Genomic DNA, 14492 nt, shown 5'->3' on the forward strand with positions numbered 1-14492 from the left:
GTGTGGGGCTTCTTGCTGTGTCCTCACATGGCAGAAGGTGGAAGGGCAAGAGAGGATGAACACTTTGTCCTCACATGGTAGAAGAGCGGAAGAGAGAAAGCCCACTCCCACAAGAACCCCCCTCCTTTTTTTTTTTTTTTTTTTTTTTTTTTAGCAGAGTCTCACTGTATTGCCCAGGCTGGAGTCCAGAGGCATGATCTCAGCTCACTGCCATCTCTGCCTCTTGGTGCAAGTGATTCTCCTGCCTCAGCCTCCAGATTAGCTGGGATTACAGGCGTCCGCCACCATGCCTGGCTAATTTTTGTACTTGTAGTAGAGACAGGGTTTGGCCATGTTGGCCAGCGTGTCTCAAACTCCTGGCCTCAAGTGATCCACCTGCCTCAGCCTCCCAGAGTACTAGGATTACAGGCGTGAGCCACCACACCTGGCCACAAGCCCTTTTTATGGTGGCATTAATCCATTCATGAGGGCAGAGCCTTCATGGCTTAAACACCTCCGCTAGGAACCACCTCCCCACATGATTGTGTTGGGGATTACATTTTCAACATATGAATTTGGGGGATACATTCAGACCATAGAAATGGTATCACTTTCCCTTCCCCCCATTCCTTGCAATTTTAATCATTTTGATGAACTCTTCTCTGTTTTCCCCCTCTGGTTTCAGGCATCTTTGCAACCTAGACCCTGGTGCACAGCCCAGAATCCCAGTGCTCCTGGTGCGCCATTGCCAATAGTAACCACAGAAGCTAGGGCGTGGAATGCAGTGAGTCTAGAGTCCTGGCACCCAGAGCCCGGGTGGGAACTCAGAGTGGGCTGGGAATGGGCAGACAAACATCTTCTCTCCGGGCTGTTTGGGCGGTGGCTGGAGGGGAGTGGGCTTCCATCATGGAGTCCTCAAGCTCTTCTTCTGCCCTGAGCTTTGTGCACCACACCACTGCCCCTCAGAAAACCCGGGGGATGCAAATGGTATGGCTTTTTTTTTTTTTTGGAACGGAGTCTCGCTCTGTCGCCCAGGTTGGAGTGCAGTGGCATGATCTCCACTTACTGCAAGCTCCGCCTCCCGGGTTCACGCCATTCTCCTTCCTCAGCCTCCTGAGTAGCTGGGACTACAGGCGCCTGCCACCAAGCCCGGCTAATTTTGTTTTTGTATTTTTAGTAGAGACAGGCTTTCACCGTGTTAGCCAGGATGGTGTCGATCTCCTGACCTCGTGGTCCGCCCATCTCGGCCTCCCAAAATGCTGGGGGTATCACTTTTCTATCTTTGTCATTGTGTTGATTTTAAAATATCTGATTCTTTCTCCACTAGACTCTGAGTTTCTTGTTTACTGTAGGTCCCCCCAGAAAAGTAAGCACATAGTAGATGCTCATTAAATGCTTACCAGGCCAGGTGCGATGGCTCATGCCTGTAACCCCAGCACTTTGTGAGGCTGAGGCGGATGGATCACCTAAGGTCAGGAGTTCGAGACCAGTCTGGCCAACATGATGAAACCCCGTCTCTACTAAAAGTACAAAAACATTAGCTGGGTGTGGCGGCGGGTGTCTGTAATCCCAGCTACTAAGGAGGCTGAGGCAGGAGAATCTCTTGAATCCAGGAGGCAGAGGTTGCAGTGAGCCGAGATTGTGCCACTGCACTCCAGCCTGGGCAAGAAGAGCGAAACTCCATCTCAAAAAAAAAAAAAGAAATGCTTACCAAACTGAACTGATGTTGAGCAGAAACCACCCTGTTCAAAGCAAAGTTTGCTTCATGAAAATGACTCATACATGAGCCAAGCAGATAACAAAACAATTTCCCTGTGCAGTTCACATCAAGTACTTCAGGGGGGACCAAGCCATTCATCTCAGTGTTCAGACAGGTCCTTAAAGATAAATTCTGTAGAGATGTGTTTAAAACAAAGATCATTTCAGGAGCTGAAGTGGGAGGATCTCCTAAGCCTGGGAATTCGAGGCTGCAGTGAGTCTTGGTCACACCACTGCACTCCAGCCTGGACGACACAGTAAGACCATATCTTAAAAAAATAAAAAATTTAAAAAAGAGTAAAACAATGATTATAACACCTGTACTAACACATCATTTTTAAAAAGGAAATAATTGTACTGTGGGTGGGCTTTCTTTTCGTTTGTTTAACCTGAAACTTGTTCGGATCAGATCTTATTTTTATTATGATGATTATTTTTGAGACAGAGTCTTGCTCTGTCACCCAGGCTGGAGTGCAGTCACACAATCTTGGCTCACTGCAACCTCCGCCTCCCAGGTTCAAGCAATTCTTGTGCCTCAGCCTTCTGAGTTGCTGGGATTACAGGCACCTGCCCCCACGTCCAGCTAATTTTGGTATTTTTAGTAGAGAAGAGGTTTCACCAGGTTGGCCAGGCTGGCCTAGAACTCCTGACCTCAGGTGATCCACCCGCCTCAGCCTCCCAAAGTGCTGAGATTACAGGCGTGAGCCACTGCACCTGGTTCAGGTCTTATTTTCTTAAAGTAGTCTAGCTGAAGTGCAAAGGACCCTTTGCCCCTTTACACTTAAAACATGCCAGTTTACGATTAGCTGGGTGTGGTAGCAGGCACCTGTAATCCCAGCTACTCAGGAGGCTGAGGCAGGAGAATTGCTTGAACCTGGGAGGCAGAGGTTGCAGGGAACTGAGATTGCGCCATTGAACTCCAGCCCTGTCAACAGAGTGAGACTCCGTCTCAAACAAACAAACAAACAAAAAACACCAAAACCAAAAAAAAAAAAAACCATGCAGGCTCAGGGCTTGAATACAGTCCTGTATCATGTACATGTCTTCTCAACCATGAAGCTTTGCAGGTTCAGAAGTGGGCAGAAACCCCTGAGTCCGTGTATTCTTGTGGATGGTAACTGTATGGACCAAACGTCCTTCGTTCCAGTTAAAAGATCTGAAACTAAAACAATCAGCAATCCACTCATTTCGGACCAAATATGGTATGTTTTGGCTCAGAACACATACTCCATGGAGCTGTCATCCACAGGAAGGTTTAGGAGAGACAAGTACTTACCTTCTTCCAGGAACTAGAGTGCTAAATATTTACAAATGTAAGAGACGCTGTGTGCCTGAGACCCTCTCAAGGGAGGAGTGGTTGGCTGAGGTTTTTTTTTCCCTCTTTCTGGGTTTACACTGAAGATATATTATTACAAAACAAATGATGAAAAATGAGAAATGTGTTCAACTGGTTGTTTGGGCAACATGACATCCACTGGCTAGTGTGGCCCATCTGCGAAGCATTTTTTGTTTTTGTTTTTGAGACAGAGCCTCACTCTGTCGCCCAGGCTGGAATGCAGTGGCGTGATCTCGGCTCACTGCAACCTTCACCTCCCAGGTTCAAGCAATTCTCCTGCCTCAGCCTCCAGAGTAGCTGGGATTACAGGTGCCCGCCACCACACCCAGGTAATTTTTGTATTTTTAGTACAGATGGGGTTTCACCATGTTGGTCAGGCTGGTCTCGAACTCCTCACCTCATGATCTGCCCACCCCGGACACCCAAAGTGCTGGGATCACAGGCATAAGCCACCGCACCCAGCCCTGCAAAGCATTTTTAGTTCTATTCTGCTCTGCTCCACCCTTCACACTGTCTTGGTAGAGAATAAGGCTCACTGTGGAACAGCTCTCCTCTCTGAGAGGCCAGGTGAAAAACTAGGCCTGAGAAGGGGAATTTTTTTTAAGTTACCTATATATATTTAGACAGAGTTTCGCTCTTGTCCCCCAGGCTGGAGTGCAATGGCTCGATCTCGGTTCACTGCAACCTCTACCTCCTGGGTTCAAGTGATTCTCCTGCCTCAGCCTCCCGAGTAGCTGGGATTACAGGTGTGCACCACCACACCCAATTAATTTTTGTATTTTTAGTACAGACGGGGTTTCACCATGTTGGCCAGGCTGGTCTCGAACTCTTGACCTCAGGTAGTCCACCCACCTCGGCCTCCCAAGGTGCTGGGATTACAGGCGTGAGCCACCACGCCCAGCCTCAGTTATATTTTAAACTAATGTTACCACTCCCTGTAACAGTTATTTTCCAGTAAAATAGCTTGACTTTTACGATTTTTCCCTTTTTAAAACTATAGAAGTAATGCATGACTTTTATAAAAAGTTCAAACATTCAGAGAAGTATAATGTAAAAAAAGAAAATTTCTTCTCTCCCTTCCCTACATCGCATACTCCAGATGTGATTTTGGATCTGTACCTCCAGAATGGTTTTCTATGCGTGCAATGGTTAAGAACACAGACCTAACCCAGTCAGACTGCCCGGGTGCATGCCCCAGCTCTGCCGCTCCTCCTAGCAATGTGACCCTTCATGATACTTGACCTCCTTGTGTCTCAGTTTTCTCATCTGTAAAATGGGCACAATTATGGTACTCACCTCCCAGGGTGGTTATGGGGTTTAAATAAGTTATTTATGTAAAGTGCCTAGAACAGTGCTTGGCACATAATAAACACTAGATGTTGGTAAACTATCTTTTTTTTTTTTTGAGACGGAGTCTTGCTCTATCACCCAGGCTGGAGTACAGTGGCGCAATCTCGGCTCACTGCAAGCTCCTTCTGGGTTCACGCCATTCTCCTGCCTTAGCCCCCTGAGTATCTGGGACTACAGGCACCCGCCACCATGCCCAGCTAATTTTTGTGTGTCTTTAGTAAAGACGGGGTTTCACCATGTTAGCCAGGATGGTCTCGATCTCCTGACCTCATGATCCACCCGCCTCGGCCTCGCAAAGTGCTGGGATTACAGGCGTGAGCCACTGCGCCTGGCTAAACAAGTTATGTAAAGTGCCTAGAACAGTGCTTGGCAAATAATGAGCACTAGATGTCGGTAAACTATCGTTATTAGCAAAGGTAGTACTATAAAGGTACATTGTATTACTTACCATATGGGATTTGCAGCTGTTAACAGTCCCCAGACTATAGTAACTCAAACAAGATAAAAGTTAATTTCTCTTTCTAGAAGCCGTTAGGGGAGTGGGACAAGGCAGGCAGTTGCTCTGTTGCATGAGATTCATCCTGTAGCACGGGGCCCTTGTCTACATGAAAGCGTTATCTCCGGGGTGGTCACTGCAGAAAGGGGACAGAGGACGTGAACAACAACCAGCTTCCTTTTGAAGGATACGACCCCTTCATTGCATATATCACTTCCGCTCACATCCTGTGGCCAGAATTTAGACTAAAAGGGAGGTGACGACTGCTCGCTTTCATGTGGGATTCAGCCACATTGCCCTAGAGCCTTGACACCCACCCAAGCCCACCACTTAAAACGGGGCTGGAGGGGGCCGGATTTCTTTTACTAAATGAAAGAAAGGATACTGGGGAACAGCTGGCGGTCTCTGCCACACACTCTTTCCCTTTAGTGGGATTATTTTGTATGTGCTGCTGTACATATGGGTTTCTCATCGAGCAGTGTATTGGGTGCTGTTCCCTAAGTTCCTGTACACAGATCTGGTTTATGTCATCCATCAGCTCTCTTGTATTCCAGGAAATGGAAATCTCTCTCTCTCTCTCTTTTTTTTTTGAGACGGAGTCTCACTCTGTCACCCAGGCTGGAGTGCAGTGGCACAATCTTGGCTCACTCAACATCCGCCTATGGGGTGCAAGCGATTCTCCAGCCTCAGCCTCTCTAGTAGCTGGGATTACAGGCATATGCCACCACGCCCGGCTAATTTTCATGTTTTTAATAGAGATGAGGTGTTGCCATGTTGGCCAGGCTGGTCTCGAACTCCTGACCTCAGGTGATCCACCTGCCTCAGCCTCCCAAAGTGTTGGGGTTACAGGCGTGAGTCACTGCGCCTGGCCAGGAAATGGAAATCTCTTAATTCACTTAGCCAAGTCTTACTGATGGATGGACACTGAGGTTGTCTCCAAGTTTTGCTATTACAAACAAAGCAGCAATGTACATCTTTTTTGTTTTGTTTTGTTTTTTGAATCAGAGTCTCGTTCTGTTGCCCAGGCTGGAGTACAGTAGCATGATCTCAGCTCACTGCAACCTCCATCTCCTGGGTTCAAGTGATTCTCCTGCCTCAGCCTCCTGAGTAGCTGGGACTAGAGGCGCACACCACCACACCTGGCTAATTTTTGTATTTTTGGTAGAGACAGGGTTTTACCATATTAGTTAGGCTGGTCTTGAACTCCTGACCTCAGGTGATCTGCCCACCTCAGCCTCCCAAAGTGCTGGGATTACAAGCATGAGCCACCACGCCCAGCCAAAGCAGCAATGTACATCCTTCTACATATTTTTTGCACATTTTTTTTGCCAGCCTTTCTATCACATAGATTTACAGAAGAAAGTGTTTGCACATTGAACATTTTGACACATATAAGAGTCTTCACATCTAGAGATCGCCCCTTTAGAGAGACATGATTCCCATTTGAAGACCTCAGGGGAGGGGTCACCAATCCCCACCCATCAATGACAGTCTTGATTTATAGCTGACTCAGACTAACAGTCTGGAAAAAAGAAAGGAAAGGAGACAGAAACTTGACACTTATTGAGAGCTAGGTATTATTATCCTTATAAGTGTGGAAATACAGGCATGGAACAGTTACGTGATCTGTCCAGTTCACAGAGCTGGTCAGGCTTTCCTTTTCGTTCTTTTTTGTTTTTGTTTTCTAGAAGAAGTCTTGCTCTGTTGCCCATGCTGGAGTGCAATGGTGCAAACTCGGCTCATTGCAACCTCCGCCTCCTGGGTTCAAGCGATTCTCTCGCCCCAGCCTCCTGAGTAGCTGGGACTACAGGCTGAGCCACCATGCCCAGCTAATTTTTTGTATTTTTAGTAGAGACAGGTTTTCACCATTTTGACCAGTCTGGTCTCAAACTCTTGACCTCAGGTGATCCACCCACCTTGGCCTCCCAAAGTGCTGGGATTATAGGCATGAGCCACCATGCCCAGGCTTCATTCTTTTCTTAAATCAGCTTTATGGAGGTACAATTTACATACAATAAAATTTGCCAACCTTTAGTACGTAATTTGCTACATTTTAACAAATGTGGACAGTTTTGTAGCCAGCACTAGAATCACGATATGAAACACTTTCATCACCCCTAAAAGATCCCTCATTTACAGTCAATCCCTTTTTTTCACCCCAGCCCTGCCAGCCGCGGATCCACTTTCTGTGGCTATCATTTTGTTTCTAGAATTTCATATGAATGGAGTCTTACAGTATGTGATCTTCTGTGTCTGACAGATTCACCCATGTTGTTACGTATATGTGTAGTTGATTCTTGTTTTTAATTGCTGATGAGCATTTTATGATTTGTTTCATTCACAAGTTGATGGACATTTGGGTTATTTCATTTTTACCTATCACAAATAAAGCTGATATGAATGTTCTTGTACAAGTTTATGTGAATACATGTTTTCATTTCTCTTGGGTAAACATTTAGGTGTAGGATGGCTGGGGCTATATAGGTGGTATATATTGAAATATATGAGAAATTGCCAAACTGTTTTCCAAAGTGAGTATATCATTGTGCATTCCCAACAGCTATCTATGGGAGTTCCAGTGGCTCCACATCCTTGCCAACACCATCAGTCTTTTTCATTTTAGCCATTTCAGTGGATATGTAGACATATTTCACTGTGATTTCAAATTGCATTTTCTTTTTCTTTTTTTGAGACAGGGTCTTGCTCTGTCTCCCAGTCTAGAGTGCAGTGGTATGATCACAGTTCACTGATGCCTCAACCTCCTGGGCTCAAGCTATCCTCCCACCTCAGCCTACCATGCAGTTGGGACTACAGATGTGTGCATACCACCATGCCTAGCTAATTTCTTTGATTTTTGTTTGTTTGTTTTAGTAGAGACAAGGTCCCATTATGTTGCCCAGGCTAGTCTTGAACTCCTGGACTCAAGCGATCCTCCCACCTTGGTGTCCCAAAGTGCTAGGATTACAGGCATGAGCCACTGCATGCAACCTGATTTTCTTTTTCCTTTCTTTCTTTTTTTTTTTTTTTTTGAGACAAAGTCTTGCTGTGTCACCCAGGCTGGAGTGCAGTGGCACTATCTCGGCTCGCTGCAACCTCCACTTCCCAGGTTCAAACAATTCTCTCGTCTCAGCCTGCCGAGTAGTTGGCATTACAGGTGCATACCACTACACCCAGCTAATTTTTGGTAGAGATGGGGTTTCTCCATTTTGGCCAGGCTGATCTCGAACTCCTGACCTCAGGTGATCTGCCTGCCTCAGCTTCCCAAAGTGCTGGGATTATAGGTGTGAGCCACCATGCCTAGCCATAATTTGTATTTTCTTAATGATGAATGATGTTGATTTCCTTAGCCATTTGTATATTTTCTTTGGTGAAATGTCTATTCAAATATTTCACCTTCTCCCAAGTGTTTTAAATTTTTTTTAATTAGTTTGTGTGGCTTCTTATTGCAGAGTTGTAATAGTTCTTTATATATTCAGAATACAACTCCTTTAACAGATACATATTTTGCAAATATTTTCTCCCATTCTATGGTTGCTTTTTTGTTTTCTTAACAGTGTAATTTTATTTTGAAACAAGGTCTCACCCTGTTGCCCAGGCAGGCTGGAGTGCAGTGGCATGATCATAGCTCACTGCAGCCTCAAATTCCTGGGCTCAAGCCATCCTCCCACCTCAGCCTCCCGAGTAGCTAGAACTACAGGCACATGCTATCTTGCCCGGCTATTTTTTTTTCTGTAGAGTTTGGGGTCTTGCTATACTGCCCAGGCTGGCTTGAACTCCTGGGCTCAAATGATCCTCCTGCCTCAGTCTCCCAAAGTGCTGGAATTACAGGCATGAGCCACTGTGCCCAGCCAACAGTGTACTTTGAAGAGCAAAAGTTTTAAATTTTGATGATGACTCATTTATTGATTGCTTTTTATGAATTGTGCTTTTAGAGTCATTTATATTAACTACATTTTCTTATTTTTGGTATTGTTGATGCTCTGACATCCGAGACCTTGCTGAGCCAAGAGGGGCTGCCCCTCCAGGCAGGGTAAGCTAATTCTCAGAGATAGCAAAGGATATATGCCTGCAAGCATGCCTTCCATATGCAAACCAATCAACCCAGAGTTCACACCCCCAGCCACTTCCCTTAGTGGGTTCCCATACTCTGGGCCACTATCTACCTGCCCTAGTCACCCCAGAACCTGGTATCAGACAACTAGGGACAGTCCCTGTGACCCAGAGCCACCAAGTTGTTCAATCTGCCCAATAGTAACCCTCACTAGCCTGCTTATCTTGCACCATCTATTTCTTCCCATGAAAACCATGATAAAGGCTCCCACTCCCAGTTCCCATCACCCCAGCCTGCTGTCTTACCTGAGTACTTCTCCCTGTGGTCCTGCATGGAGTGCCACACCTCCTGTCTCTAGGGACTCAGTATAACAAAAACCTTTTCCTTTATAACAATTATTTTCATATCTGCATGTCTTACCATACCCAATTAAAACAAATCTCAAATACAATTAAAACTCACTTCTGAGAAATCTTTGCCTAACCCAGCCTCACAAAGATTTTCTACATGTTTTCTTCTAGAACAGAGGTCACCAAGCTATGGCCTGTGGGCCAGTGGCTTGTTTTTCTAAATAAGATTTTACTGGAATATGGTCATACCCTTCATTTTTGTAATGTTTATGGCTGCTTTTGTGCTATGACGGAGTTAAATAGTCATGACAGAGACCACATGGCCCATAAGCCTAAACATCTGCTACCTCACCCTTTAAGAAAAAGTAAGATGACCTCTGTTTTAAAAATGTTATAGTTTTAGTTCTTACATTTAGGTCTGAGACCCTTTTTGAGTTAAATATTTTTATGATGTGAAGTAAAAGTTAAGGATATGTTTGTGTATGAACATCCACTTCATCCACAAAGGAGCAATGTTTCTTTTTCAAAAAAGACCATCTTTCCATGTTGAATTATGTTGGTAGTCATCAAAAATTAATTGACCATGTAGCTGTTTCTCAACTTTTTTTTTTTCTTTTTTTTTTTTTGAGATGGAGTCTCGCTCTGTCGCCCAGGCTGGAGTGCAGTGGCACAATCTCGGCTCACTGCAAGCTCCGCCTCCCGGGTTCACGCCATTCTCCTGCCTCAGCCTCTCCGAGTAGCTGGGACTACAGGTGCCCACCACCACGCCCGGCTAATTTTTTTTTTGTATTTTTAGTAGAGACGGGGTTTCACCGTGGTCTCGATCTCCTGACCTCGTGATCCGCCCGCCTCGGCCTCCCAAAGTGCTGGGATTACAAGCGTGAGCCACTGCATCCGGCCATGTTTCTCAACTTTTTATTCTGTTCCATTGATCTTCATGTCTATTCTTCTACCAATAACACCCTGTCACGTCTATTGTATCTTTCTAGTAAATCTTAAAATTGAGTAACATAAGCTCTCCATTTCCAGTTTCTGGAAAAATTTGTGTAGAATTTGTTGTAAATAAATTTTTGGTGCTGCAAAAGAAATAGCACTCGAACATAAATTTAATTTTCTCAGCAAGGCAATTTTACTTCTATAGAAGGGTGTGACTCGCAGATGGAGCAATGGCCAGAGCACACCTTAACAAGGGAGGGGAAGGGGTTCTTATTCCTGATGCAGGTAGCCCCTACTGATGCGTCGTTCCCTATTGGCTAGGGTTGGACTGCACAGTCTAAGCTAATTCCGATTGGCTACTTTAAAGAGAGCAGGGGTGTGAACCAGAGTGGTGGGGTGAGTAGTTTGGTGGGAAAGGCGGTTACAGAACAGGTGACTCACGATGATTCAGGTCAGAGCAGGTGACCAGGGGTGACTCAGAATGGAGCAGGTGACCAGGGGAATAGACGTTAACTACTGATTAGAACTGTTGGAAAAGGTTGTTTAGTGAAACTAGGGCTGAGGAGAATGAGGAAGTTCAACTTTAAAATGGAGAACAAGGAACTGAACATACTGACATACTGATTCTTTGAAGAGAAATTTAGAACTCACTGTATTTGACAAATTATTACTTTTGCTTTTAAATGCCTGTAGAATTCACTGGTGATCCACCTGCCTCAGCCTCCCAAAGTGCTGGGATTACAGGTGTGAGCCATCATGCCCGGCCAAGAACAGCCTTCCATTTCCACCTTGCCTATAGCCTCCCAAACCAAAATACAGGTCTCAGCACCTGGTCCTTGATCTCCTTGACTCCCCCTTGGACCCAAGAAGTATGGCTTCTCTCCCCTTTCCTCCTTAGTGTGAGGTGGATGGCCGTGGACACAACCCAGCTCAGACTAACAGAGACAGAGGGGTAGTCCAAGGGAAGTGAGTGAGAAGTTACCTGCAAAAGAGGGAACTTTTGAGAGAAGGAAGCAGGTAGCTGTGAGGCCCTTGGAAACAGAAGGCTGTCAAGGCAGATTTGAAGGGAGAATATATGTGAATTAGCAAGTGCAGGAGATAGAGAGAGCACTAACTATTAGAAAGAGGTGAAAATAGGGCCAGGCGTGGTGGCTCACACTTGTAATCCCAGCACTTTGGGAGACTGAGGCAAGTGTATCACTTGAGGTCAGGAGTTTGAGTCCAGCCTGGCCAACATGGCGAAACCTCCCCACCATCTCTACTAAAAATACAAAAATTAGCTGGGTGTGGTGGTGTGCACATGTAATCCCAACTACTTGGGAGGCTGAGGCAAGATAATCTCTTGAACCCGGGAGGCGGAGGCTGCAGTGAGTCAAGATCGTGTCACTGCACTCCAGCCTGGGCGAAAGAATGAGACTCCATCAGAAAGGAAGAAAGGAAGGGAAGGGAGGGGAAAAGAAGGGAAAGGAAGGGGAGGGAAGGAAGGGAAGGAAGGAAAGGAAGGAAAGAAAGGGGAAGGGGAGGAAAGGAAGGAAGGAAGGAAGGAAGGAAGGAAGGAAGGAAGGAAGGAAGGAAGGGGAAACTAGGAATAGGGAGAGGATAAAGAGATTTTAGTTTTTGAAAAAGCTGTGTTAAGCTAATCAAGTCACATGAGATCATGCAGAGATGCAGCTACCACAGTATCTAAAGAAAAGGACTCTGAGGCAGGCAGCCTGCTTGGGTTCGATTCCCACCTCCCCCATTTATTCACTGTGCAATCTTGAGCAAGTTACCTAACCTCTGCCTCAGTTTCCTCATTTGTGATGGTTGTTGTAAGGATCAAGTTATTGCATGTAAAGTACTTAAAACAACTCCTGGCCCATTACGCACAAGAGACCTGTGTTTTGTTCTTGCACCATCTTCCTCCTCATCATTATGTACCTATAAATTAACTAACCTGGATTTTACTGGCATTCCAAGATTTCCTTGCACAGTGCTAAAAGTCACTGTTCAAATTGTGCTCACGATCTGTGCGCTCTTATCAGAATATGGGCAAGAAGTTGGACAGAGTTGCCTACTAGAGAAAGTGGGTCTATAGGGAGCATCTTTTACATATTTGCATTGGGGCTGTCTTTCATCACAATAGGAGCAGAATTTGACAGGCATTAGGGTGGGTGAGGTACAGCTCCACACTAACCAGCTGAGCTGTGTGAGCAAATGTTGAGGGTTCCCATTCATCATCAGGCTCTTTCTTTCTTTCTTTCTTTCTTTTTTTTTGAGAGAGAGTCTCACTCTATTGTCCAGGCTGGAGTGCAGTGGCACCATCTCAGCTCACTGCAGCTTCTGCTTCCCAGGTTCAAGTGATTCTCGTGCCTCAGCCTTTCAAGTAGCTAGGACTACAGGCGTGCACCACCATGTCCGGCTAATGTTTTTTGTATTTTCAGTAGAGACAGGGTTTCATCATGTTGGACAGGCTGGTCTTGAACTCCTGACCTCTGGTGATCCACCTGCCTTGGCCTCCTGAAGTGCTGGGATTACAGGCGTGAGCCACCAAGCCCAGCCATCAGGCTCCCTCTAACATGTGTTTACATTTAATCATTCGATTTGCATAAATCTAGCTTCTTGCCTGCCCTAGACATGTGCGGCTTTGTTGCAAAACTAGACATGCTTTAAAATTAATTTGAAATGCATGTATCTTTTGCTATCCCAAAGATGGTAATATAGCTGCACTGCATTCCTAGAGACCTCCAACACTTCCTTCCTTCCCGAACAGAGCATTTAATCCTCCTCTCAAACTACCGACTGTCTGGGGCGGTGTGCCATGATGCCCCGGGGGAAGCTCCGTGGATCTGGAAGGCAACTCGGAACATCTGGTCTGGCCGGCCCACCCACGTAATGCATTCAGCAGACCTGCCCCCTACACAGAGGGCTGAACCTCTGAGCTCCCACAGGCTCTACCTTATAAGCAAAGACTGGAGATTCTTTGTTCATAAGGAAGAGAGAAGAAAGAAAAGAAGCAATTAAACAGAATTGCAGGAGCTCCTAAGTCTGTCAGTTTCTTGAGAGCCACGCCAGGGTCTCACCTATCTTTGTAGGCTGCTCAGTAGAAGTGAGGCACCCAGTGGGTGCTGGCTGAGGTCTCCTCTCCCTTGGCAGGGTCCCTTCTGATGGCCTCCCTCCTCCATCTGCAACAATCCCCCGCACCCCTGTGGGCTTCCTTCTTCCCGCCACCTCTACATGCTGGGTCCTCTGGGTTCTGTCTTCTTCCTATTGGAAGCTCCCTTTCCAAATGACCTCCTGTCCTCTGCTGGCCCAGACCTCCCCTTATGTGCTGTGAATCCCCCATCTCCAAGTCCAGCCCAATCTCTCTTCTCAATACCCAGTGGCCACTTCCATCCATGTCCCCCACGCATCCTAAATTCAGCACTTCCAAAACTGGAATTCACAGGTTTCCCAAATGCACCTGCACGCCTGGGTTCCTCATCCAGCCCAGGACACCACCTTTCCCCAACTCGCTCTGTCTGAAACCCGAGTCTTCTTCGACTTCTCCCTTCCCTCTTCCCCTGTGCCTAACGATAGTAAGAGTGTTGCTCATATATATTGAGTACATCCAGTGTGCTAGACAGCATACGAATCCCCGGCAGTTTCATTGGATACACCTATTACATGAGGCAGGTACTATTATCAACAGCATTTTATGGATGAGGAAGTGGGGTGCAGAGAGCTGGCTCGAGGGGGCAGAGCTGATGGGGAGCTGGACTGAGACTGGGATCTGTTTGATTCCAGAGCTTGAGCCTTTTGCGTCACTCTGTCCCATCCTTGACCGCCACACACCCTAAAAACAAAACAAAACCCAAAACACTCCACCACTGAACAATTTTGGTGACCACTGTCCCATCTCTGGGAGGGCTGGGAGTCCCCAGAAAACACAGAAGTAGCTGCCAGGCCCGTAATTCACCCCAACGTTTTTGGTTCTAGAAACCTGGCAAAACAGCCACATTGGCCCAAGCCAGCGACACCGCGCGGCCCGGCTTCCCACAGCCCTGGGCCCGGCAAGGCTGAAAGCAAGTCTAGAAGATGGCAAGGTGGGAAGGAACGCTCCTCTTTCATCTTGCTTCAGAGAAAACCTTCGCCAGTCTCAGCATCATCAGTACACATGTGGCCCGCTCTTCAGCGGATCTCACCGGTAACACCTTCGGGCATTTGGGCTGGAGACCGGGCCCCTGCGGCCGCCCTGGGAAGCCTGGGTTGTGGAGG

This window comes from Hylobates moloch, unplaced genomic scaffold, assembly GCF_009828535.3.
Source record: "Hylobates moloch isolate HMO894 unplaced genomic scaffold, HMol_V3 SCAFFOLD_18, whole genome shotgun sequence".
NCBI lineage: Eukaryota > Metazoa > Chordata > Mammalia > Primates > Hylobatidae > Hylobates > Hylobates moloch.